This window comes from Dendrobates tinctorius, unplaced genomic scaffold (assembly GCF_039654945.1).
Source record: "Dendrobates tinctorius isolate UK_male_01 unplaced genomic scaffold, ASM3965494v1 ptg000214l, whole genome shotgun sequence".
Classification (NCBI taxonomy): Eukaryota; Metazoa; Chordata; class Amphibia; order Anura; family Dendrobatidae; genus Dendrobates; species Dendrobates tinctorius.
Window position 1 is genome coordinate 6,112,999 of NW_027361881.1, and position 21,554 is coordinate 6,134,552.

The 21,554-nt window shown below is 49.7% G+C and overlaps 1 protein-coding gene across 2 annotated transcripts in view; it reads left to right on the forward strand.

Moving 5' to 3' along the window:
* The first annotated feature begins 1,700 nt into the window (after nt 1-1,700).
* Nucleotides 1,701-21,554, forward strand: part of SIAH1 (siah E3 ubiquitin protein ligase 1) — a 31,205-nt gene continuing 11,351 nt past the window's right edge. The window contains exon 1 of one of the 2 annotated variants that reach the window (XM_073554987.1): nt 1,701-1,901. The gene's annotated coding sequence lies outside the window, so the exon portion shown is untranslated. The remainder of the gene's footprint in view (nt 1,902-21,554) is intronic. The other variant, XM_073554988.1, reaches the window with a different exon arrangement.

Below are 21,554 nucleotides of genomic sequence, written 5' to 3' on the forward strand. Positions count from 1 at the left end.
CTCGGCACCATCAGGCGGTACACCAGGCGTTTCTATCAGTGTGACGGTTTTCTCGGCCCCATCAGGCGGTACACCAGGCGTTTCTATCAGTGTGACGGTTTTCTCAGCACCATCAGGCGGTACACCAGGCGTTTCTATCAGTGTGACGGTTTTCTCAGCACCATCAGGCGGTACACCAGGCGTTTCTATCAGTGTGACGGTTTTCTCGGCCCCATCAGGCGGTACACCAGGCGTTTCTATCAGTGTGACGGTTTTCTCGGCACCATCAGGCGGTACACCAGGCGTTTCTATCAGTGTGACGGTTTTCTCGGCACCATCAGGCGGTACACCAGGCGTTTCTATCAGTGTGACGGTTTTCTCGGCCCCATCAGGCGGTACACCAGGCGTTTCTATCAGTGTGACGGTTTTCTCGGCCCCATCAGGCGGTACACCAGGCGTTTCTATCAGTGTGACGGTTTTCTCGGCCCCATCAGGCGGTACACCAGGCGTTTCTATCAGTGTGACGGTTTTCTCGGCACCATCAGGCGGTACACCAGGCGTTTCTATCAGTGTGACGGTTTTCTCGGCACCATCAGGCGGTACACCAGGCGTTTCTATCAGTGTGACGGTTTTCTCGGCACCATCAGGCGGTACACCAGGCGTTTCTATCAGTGTGACGGTTTTCTCGGCACCATCAGGCGGTACACCAGGCGTTTCTATCAGTGTGAAGGTTTTCTCGGCACCATCAGGCGGTACACCAGGCGTTTCTATCAGTGTGACGGTTTTCTCGGCACCATCAGGCGGTACACCAGGCGTTTCTATCAGTGTGACGGTTTTCTCGGCACCATCAGGCGGTACACCAGGCGTTTCTATCAGTGTGACGGTTTTCTCGGCACCATCAGGCGGTACACCAGGCGTTTCTATCAGTGTGACGGTTTTCTCGGCCCCATCAGGCGGTACACCAGGCGTTTCTATCAGTGTGACGGTTTTCTCGGCACCATCAGGCGGTACACCAGGCGTTTCTATCAGTGTGACGGTTTTCTCGGCACCATCAGGCGGTACACCAGGCGTTTCTATCAGTGTGACGGTTTTCTCGGCACCATCAGGCGGTACACCAGGCGTTTCTATCAGTGTGACGGTTTTCTCAGCACCATCAGGCGGTACACCAGGCGTTTCTATCAGTGTGACGGTTTTCTCGGCACCATCAGGCGGTACACCAGGCGTTTCTATCAGTGTGACGGTTTTCTCGGCCCCATCAGGCGGTACACCAGGCGTTTCTATCAGTGTGACGGTTTTCTCGGCACCATCAGGCGGTACACCAGGCGAGCCATTAATGTCAGGCACACATTACACTAATGACACCGACCCCACAGGGACTGACAGCATTGGCGGTGCCAGAACTTGGAAATATGGGGGAAAAACAAATATACGACATCTAATGGTCAAAAATAGAGAAATATAAAAATACTCACAAATATTACAAAAATAAGGCAGCAGCCTTGTGTTAGCGAATCTTCATCTCTCATGACCTAGTTGTGAACATTGGGTGAGAACTCCACCTATTATCCCTCAAACCTCCGCGATCACCTCAGAAAACAACGACAAAAGGGCGGGAAAACGAGCGCGCCCCCGGGGCCGCCGCCGACGGGCGCGTCCACACTGCGGGGGCGGGGCCGCTGGAGTCTACGCCCCGCCCTTGTATAAGCGGCTTACGTGCGCGCTCCCGGTGACTGGAGGCAGTGACGTCGCCTCCGCCGTGGCCGCTCCTGCTCCCTCCGCAGTGTCTTTCTCTGAGGGCGGAGGCGCGCGCTTCGCTCACGGTAAGGGCTGCTCGTCGAAGAAGAGGAGCGAACCGGGGCCGGCGGCGGAGGAGAGGAGAGCGGGCCTTCACCCCACAGCGGCCCGGCCGGGGCAGAGCACAGGTGAGGAGGAGGACGGGCCCAGCCCCGGTGCACCGGCAGCCGCATTGTCCCCGCGGCCTGCCGCCCTGCTTCCGCCATCATTGCCTCACGTCGTGCCCATTCACCGGCTGGTTTTACGCTTTCTCTCGTGTTACCATAGCAACAGCGACCCCCCCACCCCGGTGCCCACTGATGACACTGAGAACCGGATCCGTCCATGTGACCGGGCGTGTAAGGGTTAAATACTAATAATTCAGTGATGGCGGCCGGTCACCGAGAGAGGAGCCCGTCTCCTCCAGGACTGTGCTGGGGGCGGTGAGCGTCCGTCACAGGTGCGGACGGGGCGGCGAGGGTGCGGACGGGGCGGCGAGGGTCCGTCACAGGTGCGGACGGGGCGGCGAGGGTCCGTCACAGGTGCGGACGGGGCGGCGAGGGTCCGTCACAGGTGCGGACGGGGCGGCGAGGGTCCGTCACAGGTGCGGACGGGGCGGCGAGGGTCCGTCACAGGTGCGGACGGGGCGGCGAGGGTCCGTCACAGGTGCGGACGGGGCGGCGAGGGTCCGTCACAGGTGCGGACGGGGCGGCGAGGGTCCGTCACAGGTGCGGACGGGGCGGCGAGGGTCCGTCACAGGTGCGGACGGGGCGGCGAGGGTGCGGACGGGGCGGTGAGCGTCCGTCACAGGTGCGGACGGGGCGGTGAGGGTGCGGACGGGGCGGCGAGGGTCCGTCACAGGTGCGGACGGGGCGGCGAGGGTCCGTCACAGGTGCGGACGGGGCGGCGAGGGTCCGTCACAGGTGCGGACGGGGCGGCGAGGGTCCGTCACAGGTGCGGACGGGGCGGCGAGGGTGCGGACGGGGCGGCGAGGGTCCGTCACAGGTGCGGACGGGGCGGCGAGGGTCCGTCACAGGTGCGGACGGGGCGGTGAGGGTGCGGACGGGGCGGCGAGGGTCCATCACAGGTGCGGACGGGGCGGCGAGGGTCCGTCACAGGTGCGGACGGGGCGGCGAGGGTCCGTCACAGGTGCGGACGGGGCGGCGAGGGTCCGTCACAGGTGCGGACGGGGCGGCGAGGGTCCGTCACAGGTGCGGACGGGGCGGCGAGGGTGCGGACGGGGCGGCGAGGGTCCGTCACAGGTGCGGACGGGGCGGCGAGGGTCCGTCACAGGTGCGGACAGGGCGGCGAGGGTCCGTCACAGGTGCGGACGGGGCGGCGAGGGTCCGTCACAGGTGCGGACGGGGCGGCGAGGGTCCGTCACAGGTGCGGACGGGGCGGCGAGGTTCCGTCACAGGTGCGGACGGGGCGGCGAGGTTCCGTCACAGGTGCGGACGGGGCGGCGAGGGTCCGTCACAGGTGCGGACGGGGCGGCGAGGGTGCGGACGGGGCGGCGAGGGTGCGGACGGGGAGGCGAGGGTACGGTATGGGGCACACAGTTGGTGTACACAGGAGCGGTACAGTGTGGGGCGCACAGTTGGTGTACACAGGAGCGGTACGGAATGGGGCGCACAGTTGGTGTACACAGGAGCGGTACAGTGTGGGGCGCACAGGTGGTGTACACAGGAGCGGTACGGAATGGGGCGCACAGGTGGTGTACACAGGAGCAGTACGGTATGGGGCGCACAGGTGGTGTACACAGGAGCAGTACGGTATGAGGCGCACAGTTGTTGTACACAGGAGCGGTACGGGATGGAGCGCACAGTTGGTCTACACAGGAGCGGTACGGGATGGGGCGCACAGTTGGTGTACACAGGAGCGGTACGGTATGAGGCGCACAGTTGTTGTACACAGGAGCGGTACGGGATGGAGCGCAAAGTTGGTCTACACAGGAGCGGTACGGGATGGAGCGCACAGTTGGTGTACACAGGAGCGGTACGGGATGGGGCGCACAGTTGGTGTACACAGGAGCGGTACGGTATGAGGCGCACAGTTGTACACAGGAGCGGTACGGGATGGAGCGCAAAGTTGGTCTACACAGGAGCGGTACGGGATGGGGCACACAGATGGTGCACTCAGGAGCAGTACGGTGTGGGGCGCACAGGTGGTGTACACAGGAGCGGTATGGTGTGGGGCGCACAGTTGGTGTACACAGGAGCGGTACGTTATGGGGCACACAGTTGGTGTACACAGGAGCGGTATGGGATGGAGCGCACAGTTGGTCTACACAGGAGCGGTACGGGATGGGGCGCACAGGTGGTGTACACAGGAGCGGTACGGTGTGGGGCGCACAGGTGGTGTACACAGGAGCGGTACGGTGTGGGGCGCACAGGTGGTGTACACAGGAGCGGTACGGTGTGGGGCGCACAGGTGGTGTACACAGGAGCGGTACGGTGTGGGGCGCACAGTTGGTGTACACAGGAGCGGTACGGTATTAGGCGCACAGTTGTACACAGGAGCGGTACGGGATAGAATCATAGAATCATAGAATCGTAGAGTTGGAAGGGACCTCCTGGGCCATCTGGTCCAACCCCCTGCTCAAAGCAGGATTCGCTAAATCATCCCAGTCAGATGTCTGTCCAGCCTCTGTTTGAAGACTTCCATTGAAGGAGAACTCACCACTTCTCGTGGCAGCCTGTTCCACTCATTGATCACTCTAACTGTCAAAAAGTTTTTTCTAATATCTAATCTGTGTCTCCTCCCATTCAGTTTCATCCCATTGCTTCTAGTCTTTCCTTGTGCAAATGAGAATAAAGTTGATCCTTCTACAATGTGACAGCCCTTTAGATATTTGTAGACAGCTATTAAGTCTCCTCTCAGTCTTCTCTTTTGCAAACTAAACATTCCCAAATCCTGCAACCTTTCCTCATAAGACAGGGTTTGCAGACCGGTCACCATTCTGGTCGCTCTTTTCTGAACTTGCTCCAGTTTGTTGATGTCTTTTTTAAAATGTGGTGCCCAAAACTGGACACAATATTCCAGATGAGGTCTGACCAAAGAGGAGTAGAGGGAAATAATGACTTCACGTGATCTAGACTGTATGCTTCTGTTAATACATCCTAGAATTGCATTTGCCTTTTTTGCTGCTGCATCACACTGTTGACTCATATTCAGTCTGTGATCTATTAGTATACCCAAGTCTTTTTCACATGTGCTGTCACATAGCCCTATTCCTCCCATTCTATATATGCTTTTTCCATTTTTATTGCCCAGATGTAGTACTTTGCATTTCTCCCTGTTAAAAACCATTCTGTTAGTTGCTGCCCACTTCTCCAGTTTATTTAAATCTTTTTGAATCCTCTCTCTCTCTTCTCTAGTATTAGCTATCCCTCCTAGCTTTGTGTCATCAGCAAATTTAATCAGTTTACCCTCAATTCCTTCATCTAAATCGTTGATAAAGATGTTGAACAATACAGGGCCCAGGACAGAGCCCTGTGGTACCCCACTTGAGACATTCTTCCAACTGGATGTGCAGCCATTTACGACCACTCTTTGGGTCCGATCACTAAGCCAGTTATGAATCCACCTAACAGTTGCCTTGTCCATTCCATACTTAATCATTTTTTCAATAAGGATTGTATGAGAGACTTTGTCAAATGCTTTGCTGAAGTCAAGATATACTATATCTACAGCATTTCCTTGATCCACCCAATCAGTGATACCGTCATAGAAGGAAATTAAGTTAGTCTGACATGACTTATTAGTTACAAACCCATGCTGACTCTGTTTAATCACTTCATTCTTATCCAGGTATTGACATACATGTTGTTTAATAATTTGTTCAAAGATCTTTCCTGGTATAGAAGTCAGACTCACCGGCCTATAGTTACCTGGGTCCACCTTCTTCCCCTTTTTGAAGATAGGAACAACATTTGCTCTTCTCCAGTCTTCTGGCACTTCTCCTGTTCTCCAAGAATTTTCAAAGATTATAGAGAGGGGTTCAAAAATTTCTTCTGCTATCTCCTTCAGTACTCTGGGGTGTAATTCATCTGGACCTGGAGACTTGAATTCATTTAGGCTAGCTAAGTGTTTCCTCACTATCTTTCTGTTTATAGATATCCTGGATTCTTCTATTCCCTTAATAGGACAGTGAATAACAGTTGATGTTACATTTCCTTTCTGAGAGAAAACAGATGCAAAATAGGAATTTAAAAGTTCAGCCTTCTCAACATCCTGTCTTACCACTTCATCATTTTCATCCTGTAAAAATCCTATGGCATCTTTGACTTTTCTTTTACTTTTGACATATCCCCAAAATCCTTTATTATTGCTTTTGACATCTCTTGCAAGCCTCAATTCATTTTCAGCTTTAGCTAATCTGATTTGTGCCCTGCAGGTTCTGCAGACAGCATTATATTCTTCTTTAGATATGCCTCCCTCTTTCCATTTTATAAACATTTTTTTCTTCCTTTTTAGCATGTGCTTAAGTTCTGTGTTCATCCATCCTGGTTTCCTTAACTGCTTCCTATTCTTCCCTCTTTTCGGAATTGTTAACAACTGTGCTTTGAGAATTTCATTTTTCAAGATTTCCCATCCTTCCTGGACATTTTTGTCTTTAAGGATATCCAGCCATTGGATCCCTCCAATTCTCTTTCTGAATCCCTTAAAATCTGCCTTTCTGAAATCTAACCTTGACGTCTGAGTCTTCACAGGTCTTCCGCCTCTAGTTATCCAAAATTCTAAAATAGCATGGTCGCTACCTCCTAGGGTCCCAGCCACTTTTACCTCCTCAACCATTTCCTCCCTGTTTATAAGGATTAGATCCAAAGTAGCAGTTCCCCTTGTTTTCTCCCTTACCTTTTGGAAGATAAAGTTGTCAGCAAGAGAGGATAAGAATTTCCTTGACCTGTTAGTTTTGCCTGAGAGAGATTCCCAACAAATGTCTGGATAGTTGAAATCTCCCATGACAACTATGTCATATTTTTTGGAGAACTTGGCCATTTGATGCATAAAGAGTTCATCCATAGCTTCAGGTTGCACAGGCGGCCTGTAGTAAATGCCTACAATGGTGTCCTTTCCATTGTTCTGTCCTTGTATTCTTACCCAAACAGTTTCCACAGAACTCCCAGTCTCTGAAGCTTCAATCTCTGTGCAGATATACGCGTTTCTAACATACAATGCAACACCCCCTCCTCGTTTATCAAGTCTGTTTCTTGCAAATAAGTTGTATCCTTCTAGTCTTGTATTCCAATCATGTGTATTGTCCCACCAAGTTTCAGTGATTCCAATGACATCATATTTCTTTTCCTGTGTTAGTAGTTCCAATTCTCCTTGTTTGTTGCCCATGCTTTGTGCATTAGTATAGAAACATTTTAGTTTGTGATTGGTTTCTCTTTCTCCAATATTTTTATTAATTAGATTCTTTCGTCTTTGTTCTTCCTTTCCACTTCTAATAGCAGAGTTCTCAATAGCATTTGTCAGGTGTATGGCTTTTTCTGGTCTTTTGCTTCCCTTCCCATGTTGTTCTAGTTTAAAGCTCTCCTTACAAGTGTAGCAAGGCGACTTCCAAATACATGCTTTCCAGTCTTCGTAAGGTGCACCCCATCTCTAGCAAGTAGTCCATCGTATAAGTAGTTCACTCCGTGATCCAGAAATCCAAATCGTTGCTGACGGCACCATCGACGTAGCCAGTTGTTCACCTGCAGAATCTTATTCCACCTCCTTGTTCCATGGCCATCCACTGGGAGGATGGAAGAGAAGACCACCTGCGCTCCCAGTTCTTTCACTTTCTTGCCTAAGTCTTCAAAGTCTCTGCAGATGGTTTCCAGGTCGTTTCTTGCAGTGTCATTTGTCCCCACATGTAGTAGCAGGAATGGGTAGTCATCTGTAGGTCTGAAGAGTCCTGATATCCTGTCAGACACATCTTTAATTTTTGCACCTGGAAGACAACACATTTCTCTTGAAGTTATATCCGGTCTGCAGATAGCGGCCTCAGTTCCTCTCAACAGGGAATCCCCCATGACCACCACTCTCCGTTTCTTCTTCACAACATTTTTCTTTCTCCATCCTCCATCCAGGAGGACTCTGAAGGCGTACAAGGTTGCTGCTTGTTGGCAAAGTCTTTTCCTGATGTATTTCTTCATTGTTTTCCTGCGTGAGAGGGATGGAGCGCACAGTTGGTGTACACAGGAGCGGTACGGGATGGGGCACACAGTTGGTGTACACAGGAGCGGTACGGGATGGGGCACACAGTTGGTGTACACAGGAGCGGTACGGGATGGGGCACACAGTTGGTGTACACAGGAGCGGTACGGGATGGGGCACACAGTTGGTGTACACAGGAGCGGTACGGGATGGGGCACACAGTTGGTGCACTCAGGAGCGGTACGGGATGGGGCACACAGTTGGTGTACACAGGAGCGGTACGGTGTGGGGCACACAGTTGGTGTACACAGGAGCGGTACGGGATGGGGCACACAGTTGGTGTACACAGGAGCGGTACGGGATGGGGCGCACACTAGTGTTTATATCCCCATCATTGCTTCTAGGCCATTAGAAATATGAACGACTTGGTGGTCTATGGAAATGCTTGATATGTTCACCTCGTGTCTGCTCTTGTGGCCGGTGGGGAGCGAAAGACCTAAATCTGGTGTCTTGGTGATCGGTGGCGGTGCCAGCAGACAAGTTTGCAGAGTGGATTACCGCTTTGTCAATAATCGATGTGGTAGGTACTATACCTTCTTGTGTATAATGCCTCATGGACCCGGGTCCTCCTATGCTGCTGACAATCTGTGACTATTGTGCCCAGATGTCTCGTCCGTGTGTGTACACGGCCATAGCGGCGATATAATTTTGAATTTTTTTTTTTACTTCTTACATCTGACCCAGAACGTGACTGTTGTCCTGACTCACTGATTACGTTACGTGTATGATTGTTTTCAGTCTCTATTATGACAATGGAGGATTCCTGCTATATTTTTGTGGCACCGGAGCTCCATCGCAGCCGTTTGTTGCAGTGTCGGTGTGCGGATAGTAATGCTCTTGTGGGATCCGGATGCCAGGTATTCGTTCTTGGGGGTAAGACTGTATTTATTTCTGCCTGTCATGGCCCTCGTAGATCTGATCTCTAGGCTCGGGGTTGGTGGCCTGCTTACTAGGATGCATATTTGGGCCGGCACCCTCTGTGTTGTGCTGACTGTGTTGCTCGCCCTTCCTCTGATGCCGTTCTCTTCCTGTATGTATAGTGTTGCAGCCGCTATGTGTCTGCAGAGCCGATTAATCCTCATTTGCAGAGCTGATATGGCTTTGCATAAATATATTTATCTGCTGGCAGATCCACATGTTCTTCGCCTATTGCGGATCCCCATCTGATGAGACACGGAGGGGATGTGTGCGATAGCCGGCTGGGTGCTAATCTCTTGTGATGTGATCTCCTGTGCCGGCTTTGTTGTCGTGGAGCTTTTTTTTTTTTACATGCCAGCATGGCGAGGCCTAGCTTTATTCTTACAAGGGTCTTGTAATATGGGGGCGGGGGTCGTCCGTGACACATCCATTGTTCCCGGCATGCGGCTCCTGGGTATAACCTCTGCAGGCGAAGGACAGGCCTGGTTATTAGGTCTTCAGCTGTTCTTGTGTTTGCATTGAATGACTTGCTAAATTGTAATGGTGATACCGAGCAGCGAGATCCGATTTCTTCTTTTCTGCTGCTCACGATTTTTTTTTTTTTTGCACGTTTATTATTAATGCTGGGGCAGAGTTTAGGAGTAAATGTATTCAGTCTGGTGGAGGTGACCAAGGTGCTTAAGGGCAGCTCAGAGGAGAGTCTTTTTGGAGGTGCAGATAGGAGGATGACGCATGAGGCCGGATGGTCATGTATATGTATGGTCATGTACCCAGGAAGCAAAAAGGCAATGGTTTCTCAGCTATCATGTGATGTCCATGGGAAGAGGCCTCTGCTCCTCTCTTAGAAGTGCTGATAAACAGTGGAAAAAGCAGGCGCTGGGCACTGTTCCTGGAAACAGGGTGAGCTATGGAGTGACAAGTCCGGCTGTGTGGGCTATCACTGTAGATATTGCAGTGTCCCATACTAGAAAACACCTAGGAGCCTAAAAACTGCTCATTTCAGGAGCCAAATATAAGGTTTAGTTGCAAAATTTTGATCCTAGATTAATGTTAAAGAGTAAAAAAGGTAATGATTTCACCATCTGCTTCCGATTCCATCTTGTTTTCTGCTTCTTAGGCCATTTCATGTTTTGCCACACAAAAAGCCCTGAAAAATGGCATTCAAGGCAGATATGCCATCTGGGCCTCTGCTTTTTTTTTTTTTTTAGGTGGGCACAAAAGCGCCGTCAAGGACTCTTTTGTCCCCACTTCAAGGAAAAAAGTCTTGTCAGATGGCCAGTCCTAGCCAAGCCTCATGTATGCGGAGGGACTGTTCCAGCTGACCCCATTACTCTCCTCTTTGGTCTTTCCTATACATGGCATCAGCGGGTCTGGGCAGACATGGTTGGTGAGTGCTGAGGGAAAGCGTACTGAGGCCAGTGGCTAATGGGGAGAGAAGTAAAGGTGGATTCGGAGTCTTGTGTTGGGCTGGCAATAAACCACAAGTATTTGCTATCCCTCCTACTTTATTATTGAGTGCTGTTGGGAATATGATGCTTAGAATAGTTTACAAATATGCATGTGAATGTGTTCTGACATATATTCTTTTTTTTTTTATAGCCATGGATGCTTTTTGTTAATACACTGAGACGCTCCCCTACTTGCAGCCTTGTGGATGCAGCGAGCGATGCTCTGGAGGTTAGTGCTGACTCAGGAAGAGATTTTTGCTCCTGCTCCGTTCTTAAGTCACAGTACTGCTGAAACCTGCGATTGGCTGCAGCGGTCAGGTGACAAGGGCGCATCGTCGAAGACAAACCTGTCTGTTCCAGTCACCTTTCAGGAACCAATCACACCGGCTGTAGCGGTCCTGTGTCTTCTAGACCGTGCAAACATGGCTTCCTGAGTTGGTGCTTTCCTCTGGAGCGGCAGTGCGCTGGATTCTCATTGCTGCTGATCAGTGAGTACACCTCCATTATTTATTTATTTTTTTTAACTATAAAAGCACCTGCCTTAAAACACTAAAAAGATTGGGATCGGAAACTGCGTCACTACATCATTGTGCCCTCAGATGTGATGGGAAAAACGTGCAGACAAATTCCCTTTAGATAAGTGTAATGTTCCCTTACAATCAGACAGGTCACGGTGTATGCTCAATGGTGGCACGTGCCTCAGATGTCTGCAGTGTGCTACCAGGCTGAGAATTAGTGGAAGGCTCTTTGCCAGCTCAGACGTGCCGTGTGCTCACAGCCGTGAAGTTGCTGGACCTAGAAATATGGCAGAAAGTCTCCTGGCCGACGAGGCTTGTTGATGCCACCTCAGTTGGTCTTGGCAATAGTGTGGGCATCTTCACCTTGCGGTGGCTCAGAGCTGCCCCGACTGGAACATTGGACCAGGAGAGATGGAATCACTCATTTCTACTCCTAGACAATCTTCTGTATTTGGTTGTGGACGGTTTTGGTCCTGTGTAGAGTTTGTGTGTGGAGATGCAATCCCTGAGCGTGGCTGCTGCTGGTGGGGACGTTGTATTAGGGTTGTGCATGTCGCAGTCCCTGACATGCATCACATATAGCTTATTACACACCGGTAACGCCTTTAGTGCTCAATTACAGAACCGTGTTTAAAACTCTCAGAATGTCTTTTATGTGCTGGAAACACCTACACAGGTTCCTTATGACTGCTCCGAAACGAGGAAATGATGACAAAATGATGTACTGTTTTCATCTTCCTGCACAATGGTGTTCAATCTTATCTGGAAAAATCCTGTGAATTCCGTGTAATCGCTCCCATCCGTGGTGCCTGCGTTCAGAGGACTGACCGTGCATTGCACTGCATGATACCGCAGCCGGCGAGCATTCCTGGGGAAGCCTCCGCCATACTGGACGTGGCACGTGCCTCGCCATATTGATCTGTGAAACCCCAGCTCCTGGCGTGCCCTGACGCTCTACAGCAGCTGGTGCATGATGGGAGTGGTAGTATGGCATCAGCCGGAGGGGCCCAGGTTGGAGACAAGTCCATCATCTTTGCTATTGAAACCCAATCTGACTTATTGAGCAGGTGATGGCTGCACGCAGCAGGAGTGTTGTCGCTGGATAAATGATTGGTTTTGTGGTTCTACTCAGTCGGGATAGTAACAGAATTGCATGTTAGATGTGGCACAACCGTGGTGTAAACCCAGGGTTAAATATGATGGCGTCCGAGGTAACTGTAGGCCAAGCACCTGTACCTTGTGCACCCAGCTCCATAAACACAATCTGGTCTCCGGGGATGTGCGCCATTATAATGTCCTGTGATGTCATAGTGAACAGCAGATCGAGCTGTCATCTGATCACTTATGGGGTGCCGGATCTGGTACTCTTACCCTGCCTCGTCTGGTGAACGGGGTCCTAAAGGAAAACCTCCCAACATGTACTTTAGGCTAAATGCGCGATCGCAGGGTGCACTTGGCCTAAGAGCGTTCCCAGCCAGTCAGTAGCTGTGGTTTATCCAGCCTCCGTGCATAGTTATATTGCATAGGTATAACTTTTACGGTATGTGTACACGTTGCGGAATGCTCTGCGAATTTGTCCGCACGGATTTTGTAAAATCCGCAGGTAAATTCGCAGGTCAAAAGATCTGCGGTTTATCACCTCTACAATGGAGGAGATGGGAATCCGCAGAAAGAAATGACATGTCAATTCTTTCTGCGGACTAGAAACCGCAGCAAATCCGTGCGGAAAAATCTGCACCGTCTGCACTGCGCTTTCCATTTCCCATAGGATATTATGGTACTGTATGAATCCGCAGCGTGTGCACATACCCATAAGGGTTTGTCCGAACCCTCTCCCCCATGGGAGTGATGGCTGTCAACATTGCACGTCGGTGATGGCCTGTACAGAACATGCCCTGAGCATTGTAAGGTGGTTTTTGGAATCACTAGACCTGTTTGTCGGCCAGGTTTAGTGATTCCAAGTTGCTCTATTCTGCATGTGTTTTTTATGTGATTTACAATTATTTGCCTATGAATTTGAATTTCACACAAGTCTCTCCTCCATTGAGGCGACATATTCATAGCTGTAACCGTCACATTGGCTGCAGACTGGAGAATCTAGGGATCTTTTGCATGGGAATGGGGTCCTGTGAAACCCAATTTTCATGCAGATCTGAAGCAAATGCCATGTATGAAGCAACACTGGATTCCCTGAGAGCGCAGCCAGTGGTCCGTCCACCGCAGAGCCCCCTGAACGCTGGCTTGTGAGGGGCTGTATGATATTAGTTTTCCACCAGCGGTGAAGGGCAGTGAGCCGCCAGCGAGCCCAATATCCGGTTACTGTGAGCGGCGCTCCGTTACCTGCCGCTCTAGGCCATTGTTTGTATTCTGTCCTCCTTATTAATGCTGCATACCTCTGAAACCCAAACGCCTGCCCTCCCACCTGTAATCTGACAGCAGAGGGGAACACTACATCCTAATTTCTTGTTCTAATGCCTTGAGATCATGTGGATTTTGGAGCCACTCTCATTGACAGCACTTCCAAAAGATAATTCTCTGCTTTGAATCCCGGGTTTTTTAGTTACTAAGGATGTGACCAGATGGAGTTTGACAAAACGATGTCGGGAAATGCTTTTTTTTTTTTTTGCAGCCATTATGTCTGGCCCGTTCCTAGTTCACAGGAGGTTCAGTCATGAGCCACATCAAGATAGTGAGCGATGTGCAACCTTTATTTCCCACCAGGTGTTATGGAATACCTGATTTGGGGGGAAAAAAGTATATTGGTAGCTTTTCAGAAACTGTTATCCCATGCCTGAGGAAGGGACATAAGTCCCAAAAGCTGCTGTGTAACATCATTTATTTTCTTTTTGTTAGCCATTAACAGGTATAGCTACGAGATGATCTTGTTTTTCACACAGAGAGCATTATTTATAGACCAGCAACACATTATTATCATATACACTGGTGGGAATTCTGGCCACAGACTTCTCTGGGCGAGCCCACAGGGGGTTCTGATCTAAATTTTTTTTTTTTTTTTTCTTTTGAAATAACTGGCTTTTCCCCAAGATGTCATGTGTAAAACTGGTTTGGTGTAAAACTGGTCTGTAATAGTCCCTTAAAGGAGTTATCTGATGAATGTCACTGTCACACTGGAGGGGAGCGGTGCACAGTCAGCAGTTAGGCTGTGTGCACGCGTTGCGGATTCTGCTGCGTTTCTGCAGCAGTTTTGGTCCTGCGGAAACGCAGCAGTTCCGCAGACATGGTACAGTACCATGTTATCCTATGGCGTTTCAAATCCGCTGTGCTCACGCTGCAGTTTTATCTGCACGGTTTTGCTGCGGTTTACAAACCGCAGCATGTCAATTGTTTGGGCGGTTTCACACCTTTAACATAGTAGAGGTGTGAAACCGCAGGATAAAACGCAGGTCACTTTACCTGCGGTTTTACCTGCGGATCCGCGCGGAAAAACCCGCAGGTGAATCCGCAGCGTGTGCACATAGCCTTACTGTCACGTGTGTGAACTGGGGAAGAGCACAGTCCTTGTCAATAGTGCACAAGGCACACACCAGACAATGGTGAACAACAGGTGGGGACATGACCATGGTACAGTCTGTGCTGCTGGCTATGAGTGGAGAGCATGCATCGCACTGTATAGGACTGTGCATAGCACTATATGAGACTGTGGTGATGGCTATAAGTGGAGAGTATGCATAGCACTATATAAGACTGTGCAGCTGGGTGAGCGTGCATAGCACTATATAAGACTGTGCTGCCGGGTGATGGCTATGAGTGGAGGCAATGCATAGCACTATATAGCCTGTGATGGCTATAAGCCGAGAGCATGCATAGCACTATATAGACGGTGATGGCTATAAGCAGAGAGCGTGCATAGCTCTATATAGACGGTGATGGCTATAAGCAGAGAGCGTCCATAGCACTATATAGACAGTGATGGCTATAAGGAGAGAGCGTGCATAGCACTATATAGACGGTGATGGCTATAAGCAGAGAGCGTGCATAGCTTTATATAGACGGTGATGGCTATAAGCAGAGAGCGTCCATAGCACTATATAGATGGTGATGGCTATAAGCAGAGTGTGCATAGCACTATATAGACGGTGATGGCTATAAGGAGAGAGCGTGCATAGCACTATATAGACTGATGGCTATAAGCAGAGAGCGTGCATAGCACTATATAGACGGTGATGGCTATAAGCAGAGAGCGTGCATAGCACTATATAGACGGTGATGGCTATAAGCAGAGAGCGTGCATAGCACTATATAGACGGTGATGGCTATAAGCAGAGAGCGTGCATAGCACTATATAGACTGATGGCTATAAGGAGAGAGCGTGCAAAGCACTATATAGACTGATGGCTATAAGGAGAGAGCGTGCATAGCACTATATAGACTGATGGCTATAAGCAGAGAGCGTGCATAGCACTATATAGACTGTGATGGCTATAAGCAGAGAGCGTGCAAAGCACTATATAGACGGTGATGGCTATAAGCAGAGAGTGTGCATAGCACTATATAGACTGTGGCTATAAGCAGAGAGAGTACTTAGCACTATATAGACTGTGGCTATAAGCAGAGCGTGCATAGCACTATATAGACTGTGGCTATAAGCAGAGAGCGTGCATAGCACTATATAGACTGTGGCTATAAGCAGAGAGCGTGCATAGCACTATATAGACTGTGGCTATAAGCAGAGAGCGTGCATAGCACTATATAGACTGTGGCTATAAGCAGAGAGCGTGCATAGCACTATATAGACTGTGGCTATAAGCAGAGAGCGTGCATAGCACTATATAGACTGTGGCTATAAGCAGAGAGCGTGCATAGCACTATATAGACTGTGGCTATAAGCAGAGAGCGTGCATAGCACTATATAGACTGTGGCTATAAGCAGAGAGCGTGCATAGCACTATATAGACTGTGGCTATAAGCAGAGAGCGTGCATAGCACTATATAGACTGTGATGACCATAAGCAGAGAGTGTGCATAGCACTATATAGACGGTGATGGCTATAAGCAGAGAGCGTGCATAGCACTATATAGACTGTGATGACCATAAGCAGAGAGCGTGCATAGCACTATATAGACTGTGATGGCTATAAGCAGAGAGCGTGCATAGCACTATATAGACTGTGATGGCTATAAGCAGAGAGCGTGCATAGCACTATATAGACTGTGATGGCTATAAGCAGAGAGCGTGCATAGCACTATATAGATGGTGATGGCTATAAGCAGAGAGCGTGCATAGCACTATATAGACTGTGATGGCTATAAGCAGAGAGCGTGCATAGCACTATATAGACTGTGATGGCTATAAGCAGAGAGCGTGCATAGCACTATATAGATGGTGATGGCTATAAGCAGAGCGTGCATAGCACTATATAGATGGTGATGGCTATAAGCAGAGAGCGTGCATAGCACTATATAGACTGTGATGGCTATAAGCAGAGAGCGTGCATAGCACTATATAGATGGTGATGGCTATAAGCAGAGCGTGCATAGCACTATATAGATGGTGATGGCTATAAGCAGAGAGCGTGCATAGCACTATATAGATGGTGATGGCTATAAGCAGAGAGCGTGCATAGCACTATATAGACTGTGGCTATAAGCAGAGAGCGTGCATAGCACTATATAGACTGTGGCTATAAGCAGAGAGCGTGCATAGCACTATATAGACTGTGGCTATAAGCAGAGAGCGTGCATAGCACTATATAGACTGTGGCTATAAGCAGAGATCGTGCATAGCACTATATAGACTGGCTATAAGCAGAGATCGTGCATAGCACTATATAGACTGTGATGACCATAAGCAGAGAGCGTGCATAGCACTATATAGACTGTGATGACCATAAGCAGAGAGCGTGCATAGCACTATATAGACTGTGATGACCATAAGCAGAGAGCGTGCATAGCACTATATAGACTGTGATGACCATAAGCAGAGAGCGTGCATAGCACTATATAGACTGTGATGACCATAAGCAGAGAGCGTGCATAGCACTATATAGGACTGTGCTGGCTATAAGCAGAGAGTGTGTATAGCACTATATAGACTGTGATGACCATAAGCAGAGAGCGTGCATAGCACTATATAGACTGTGATGACCATAAGCAGAGAGTGTGCATAGCACTATATAGACTGTGATGACCATAAGCAGAGAGCGTGCATAGCACTATATAGACTGTGATGGCATAAGCAGAGAGCATGCATAGCACTATATAGACTGTGATGGCTATAAGCAGAGAGCGTGCATAGCACTATATAGACTGGCTATAAGCAGAGAGCGTGCATAGCACTATATAGGACTGTGATGGCTATAAGCAGAGAGCGTGCATAGCACTATATAGATGGTGATGGCTATAAGCAGAGAGCGTGCATAGCACTATATAGACTGTGGCTATAAGCAGAGAGCGTGCATAGCACTATATAGACTGTGGCTATAAGCAGAGAGCGTGCATAGCACTATATAGACTGTGGCTATAAGCAGAGAGCGTGCATAGCACTATATAGACTGTGGCTATAAGCAGAGATCGTGCATAGCACTATATAGACTGGCTATAAGCAGAGATCGTGCATAGCACTATATAGACTGTGATGACCATAAGCAGAGAGCGTGCATAGCACTATATAGACTGTGATGACCATAAGCAGAGAGCGTGCATAGCACTATATAGACTGTGATGACCATAAGCAGAGAGCGTGCATAGCACTATATAGACTGTGATGACCATAAGCAGAGAGCGTGCATAGCACTATATAGACTGTGATGACCATAAGCAGAGAGCGTGCATAGCACTATATAGGACTGTGCTGGCTATAAGCAGAGAGTGTGTATAGCACTATATAGACTGTGATGACCATAAGCAGAGAGCGTGCATAGCACTATATAGACTGTGATGACCATAAGCAGAGAGTGTGCATAGCACTATATAGACTGTGATGACCATAAGCAGAGAGCGTGCATAGCACTATATAGACTGTGATGGCATAAGCAGAGAGCATGCATAGCACTATATAGACTGTGATGGCTATAAGCAGAGAGCGTGCATAGCACTATATAGACTGGCTATAAGCAGAGAGCGTGCATAGCACTATATAGGACTGTGATGGCTATAAGCAGAGAGCGTGCATAGCACTATATAGATGGTGATGGCTATAAGCAGAGAGCGTGCATAGCACTATATAGATGGTGATGGCTATAAGCAGAGAGCGTGCATAGCACTATATAGATGGTGATGGCTATAAGCAGAGAGTGTGCATAGCACTATATAGATGGTGATGGCTATAAGCAGAGAGCGTGCATAGCACTATATAGATGGTGATGGCTATAAGCAGAGAGCGTGCATAGCACTATATAGACTGTGGCTATAAGCAGAGAGCGTGCATAGCACTATATAGACTGTGGCTATAAGCAGAGAGTGTGCATAGCACTATATAGACTGTGATGACCATAAGCAGAGAGCGTGCATAGCACTATATAGACTGTGATGACCATAAGCAGAGAGCGTGCATAGCACTATATAGACTGTGATGACCATAAGCAGAGAGCGTGCATAGCACTATATAGACTGATGGCTATAAGCAGAGAGCATGCATAGCACTATATAGACTGATGGCTATAAGAGAGCGTGCATAGCACTATATAGACTGGCTATAAGCAGAGAGCGTGCATAGCACTATATAGGACTGTGATGGCTATAAGCAGAGAGCGTGCATAGCACTATATAGACTGTGATGGCTATAAGCAGAGAGCGTGCATAGCACTATATAGACGGTGATGGCTATAAGCAGAGAGCGTGCATAGCACTATATAGACTGTGATGGCTATAAGCAGAGAGCGTGCATAGCACTATATAGACTGATGGCTATAAGCAGAGAGCGTGCATAGCACTATATAGACTGGCTATAAGCAGAGAGCGTGCATAGCACTATATAGACTGGCTATAAGCAGAGAGCGTGCATAGCACTATATAGGACTGTGATGGCTATAAGCAGAGAGCGTGCATAGCACTATATAGGACTGTGATGGCTATAAGCAGAGAGCGTGCATAGCACTATATAGATGGTGATGGCTATAAGCAGAGAGCGTGCATAGCACTATATAGATGGTGATGGCTATAAGCAGAGAGCGTGCATAGCACTATATAGACGGTGATGGCTATAAGCAGAGAGCGTGCATAGCACTGTATAGGACTGTGCTGGCTTTAAGTGGAGAGCGTGCATAGCACTATATGGGTCTGTGCTGACAGGTGACTGCTTTTGATGTATGTGAACCCTCCAGACGTCCTTGTGCTCCCTTAGTTCAGTCCCTCTTGGCTGGATAATGTCACTTAAACTGTAAAGCGCTGCGGAATATGTTGGCGCTATATAAAGATTATTATTATTATTATTATTACTGAAGCCCAGATCGGGTGTCCTGCAGGTAGTTCAGCCAGCGGTCTGTGCTGGCAAGATGCAGCATAGGTTTCTATGAGAGCGCCCATCTATGTACTGGTGAAGGCGTTACACTGGTGTCAGGTGTGCGGGGAGCACTACAGGAAACGCAGTCCCCAAGAAGTGAGGCGGCCTTCAGTCGTCTGGTGGCCATGGCACCGACTGCAGAAGAACCGACTCCATGCGTGTGCCATGGGGAGGGGGCTGTGGTGGTCCTGGAGTGGTGGTCCTGGAGATTTCTGCTCACAGCTGGAATCTGAACTGCAGCGATATATAGAAAATGATCAGTGATGTATAGCAATGAAATGCACGTTACAGGGCAGGAGGAGCCCACTGTGCTCGCTGTGGGATATACATGGCGGCCCGGGGTCAGAATCTCCTGTACCGGTGGTCTGGAGCTGCGGTGTACAATGTCACCATGAGGTCCGAGCAGCAAAACCTTTCCTGTTGCAGGAGTTTTGTTTAGAAGGGGATCTTAACAGATTTTGGGGATTTGTGATTCTTCTCAGCCAGTTAATAATGACCTGGCCATCGGTCCGTGGGGACGGACATGGTGACACGGTCACTTCTGCACCTTGCAGTCCTTTGTACGGTGTACATGTAATGGAGACGTGTGGGGCGGTTGCTGCCATGTAATCAGCTGTCCCCTGTTGTCTCTGACAGTGCCGTGTCCTGGCTGCCCAACACATCCTGGGCCCGGTCTGTTCATCTCGTGCTGTCGGGGACTGGACTTTATAGACGCAGATATGCTCTGCACATGGGGTACCCACGTATAAGGCTTGTATGTGTGTGACCACTGCATAAGAATGTCCCATAATCCCTAAATCGTCAGACGCTTGGGCTGGTCCCATTATCCAGACAGTCCCATACCTGGACCCCGGCCGTGCTTCCTAGCAATCATCATTTGACTTCAGGGGTACCGATAATGTACACATCCCCCACATACAGTTAGGCTGTGTGACGGAGGCCCCCGAGGATAGAAGTGATTTGTATTGTATCCTCTGTTCAGTCTGTGCCCGATGCCCCCGCCGTCACCAGGCTGCGTCCAGGGATGTGTAATCTCCTCTGATCATAGGGATTCAGCCCCGTCTCCTCTTCTCCGGATCTGCTCTTATCCTACCAATGCCACAACGTGTAGGCGCAGCATTGTAGGCGGCTTTATCCTACCAATGCCACAACGTGTAGGCGCAGCATTGTAGGCGGCTTTATCCTACCAACGCCACGACATGTAGGCGCAGCATTGTAGGCGGCTTTATCTTACAAACGCCACAATGTGTAGGCGCAGCATTGTAGGCGGCTTTATCCTACCAACGCCACGACGTGTAGGTGCAGCATTGTAGGCGGCTTTATCCTACCAACGCCCCGACGTGTAGGTGCAGCATTGTAGGCGGCTTTATCCTACCAACGCCACGACGTGTAGGTGCAGCATTGTAGGCGGCTTTATCCTACCAACGCCCCGACGTGTAGGTGCAGCATTGTAGGCGGCTTTATCCTACAAACGCCCCGATGTGTAGGTGCAGCATTGTAGGCGGCTTTATCCTACCAACGCCCCGATGTGTAGGCGCAGCATTGTAGGCGGCTTTATCCTACCAAGTCCCCGACATGTAGGTGCAGCATTGTAGGCGGCTTTATCCTACCAACGCCCTAACGTGTAGGCGCAGCATTGTAGGCGGCTTTATCCTACCAACGCCCTGACGTGTAGGCGCAGCATTGTAGGCGGCTTTATCCTACCAACGCCATGACGTGTAGGCGCAGCATTGTAGGCGGCTTTATCCTACCAACGCCATGACGTGTAGGCGCAGCATTGTAGGCGGTTTTATCCTACCAACACCCTAACGTGTAGGCGCAGCATTGTAGGCGGCTTTATCCTACCAAGTCCCCGACATGTAGGTGCAGCATTGTAGGCGGCTTTATCCTACCAACGCCCTAACGTGTAGGTGCAGCATTGTAGGCGGCTTTATACTACCAACGCCCCGACATGTAGGTGCAGCATTGTAGGCGGCTTTATCCTACCAACGCCCTGACGTGTAGGCGCAGCATTGTAGGCGGCTTTATCCTACCAACGCCCTGACGTGTAGGCGCAGTATTGTAGGTGGCTTTATCCTACCAACGCCATGACGTGTAGGCGCAGCATTGTAGGCGGCTTTATCCTACAAACGCCACGACGTGTAGGTGCAGCATTGTAGGCGGCTTTATCCTACCAACGCCCTAACGTGTAGGTGCAGCATTGTAGGCGGCTTTATCCTACCAACGCTCCGACATGTAGGAGCAGCATTGTAG